This window comes from Symphalangus syndactylus, chromosome 6 (genome assembly GCF_028878055.3).
Source record: "Symphalangus syndactylus isolate Jambi chromosome 6, NHGRI_mSymSyn1-v2.1_pri, whole genome shotgun sequence".
NCBI classification, from domain to species: domain Eukaryota; kingdom Metazoa; phylum Chordata; class Mammalia; order Primates; family Hylobatidae; genus Symphalangus; species Symphalangus syndactylus.
Genome location: NC_072428.2, coordinates 127075959 through 127078338, shown reverse-complemented (window position 1 = coordinate 127078338; position 2380 = coordinate 127075959).

Genomic DNA, 2380 nt, shown 5'->3' with positions numbered 1-2380 from the left:
CTTCCCTTCTCGCTTCATTTCATTCATTTCATCTTCCATCGCTGATACCCTTTCTTCCAGTTGATCGCATCGGCTACCGAGGCTTCTGCAGTCTTCACATAGTTCTCAAAACTTGGCTTTCAGCTCCATCAGCTCCTTTAAGCCCTTCTCTGTATTGGTTATCTTAGTTATACATTCATCTATTTTTTTTTCAAAGTTTTTAACTTTTTTGCCATTGTTTTCAATTTCCTCCTGTAGCTCGGAGTAGTTTGATCATCTGAAGCCTTCTTCTCTCAACTCATCAAAGTCATCCTCCATCCAGCTTTGTTCCATTGCTGGTGAGGAACTGCGTTTCTTTGGAGGAGGAGAGATGCTCTGCTTTTTAGAGTTTCCAGTTTTTCTTCTCTGTTTTCTCCCCACCTTTGTAGGTTTTTCTACTTTTCGTCTTTGATGATGGTGATGTACAGATGGGTTTTTGGTGTGGGTGTCCTTTCTGTTTGTTAGTTTTCCTTCTACCAGGCAGGACCCTCAGCTGCAGGTCCGTTGGAATTTGCTAGAGGTCCACTCCAGACCCTGTTTTGCTGGGTGTCAGCAGCGGTGGCTGCAGAACAGTGGATTTTCATGAGACCACAAATTCAGCTGTCTGATCATTCCTCTGGAAGTTTTGTCTCAGAGGAGTACCTGGCCGAGTGAGGTGTCAGTCTGTCCCTACTGGGGGGTGCCTCCCAGTTAGGTTGCTTGGGGGTCAGGGACCCACTTTAGGAGGCAGTCTGCCCTTTCTCAGATCTCCAGCTGCGTGCTGGGAGAACCACTACTCTCTTCAAAGTTGTCAGACAGGGACATTTAAGTCTGCAGAGGTTCCTGCTGACTTTTTGTTTGTCTGTGCCCTGCCCCCAGAGGTGGAGCCTACAGAGGCAGGCAGGCCTCCTTGAGCTGTGGTGGGCTCCACCCAGTTCAAGCTTCCTGGCTGCTTTGTTTACCTAAGCAAGCCTGGGCAATGGCGGGCACCCCTCCCCCAGCCTGGCTGCTGTCTTGCAGCTTGATCTCAGACTGCTGTGCTAGCAATCAGCGAGACTCCGTGGGTGTAGGACCCTCTGAGCCAGGTGCGGGACACAGTCTCCTGGTGTGCCATTTTCCAGGCCCGTTGGAAAAGCGCAGTATTAGGGTGGGAGTGACCCAATTTTCCAGATGCCGTCTGTTACCCTTTTCCTTGACTAGGAAAGGGAACTCCCTGACCCCTTGTGCTTCCCGAGTGAGGCAATGCCTCGTGCTGCTTTGGCTCGTGCAAGGTGCACTGCACCGACTGTCCTGCACCCACTGTTTGGCACTCCCTATTGAGATGAACCGGGTACCTCAGATGGAAATGCAGAAATCACCTGTGTTCTGCGTCGCACACGCTGGGAGCTGTAGACCAGAGCTGTACCTGTTCGGGCATCTTGGCTCCACTCCACACCATGGTAATAATTTATCTACATTTATGAAGAAGATTTAGCTGCTGTCAATAAACAAAGACAAAAACAGACTACTAAGAGAAAGTGGAAAGAGGGGAGAGAAAGTTTGGAAGAGTGAATTTTGTTGTTATAAATTTGTAACTAGGAAAAAAGCCAGCTGTGGTAGGGTATCTTGAGGGTGAAAAGGAAGCAATTTTGTTTCTTCATGAATTCTTCAGAAAGGCTTGAGAGTTTATCTGGCATACACAGAAGATGGGCAAATATACATTTATAGCTCTATTTTTAGTGGTTGGAAGATGAGAACCATTTTCTTCCTACTAAATTTTAATTACTTAATGAAAATAGGCCAGGATTGTCAGCTGAAAGTTGGGTTATCAGGTGAATGCTATGAGTGCAGCATAGTAAGGTATTTGAAGAAATTTGGTTAGAAAAAGGAAGGCATGTAATGATCATCTTACAAAGCTGAAAAGCATGCTAGCTTCAGAAATATGGTAGTATTCAAGAAAATTTCCAAATGAAGAAAAGTTTTTTTTTTTAAATCCAATCCAAGTAACATTTTTTAACCCCTGATTTGACTATGAAATCTGTATTTCCCCCAAGTTAGGTGAAATTCAGAAGTCATTTTTTTTTAAATCCCAAATATGTATATTATGCAATTTTCACTATTCAGGATGTTTTATTTCACATGGTACCAATTTCCTCTTAGGCTTTATCCCTTCATCTCATAAATCCTTTCTCGTGTGGTCCTTATTTTGTCATCCTCCTACTTTTAGTGTCTGTGGTCATCCTGGGTATTTCTCCCTCTCCCTCCTTTATAATGATCTTTTTATTTATCTTTATTTTATTTATTACTATTATTATTATTTTGAGACAAATTCTCACTCTGTTGCTCAGGCTGGAGTGCAGTGGTATGATCTTGGCTCACTGCAATCTCCTCCTCCAGAGTTCAA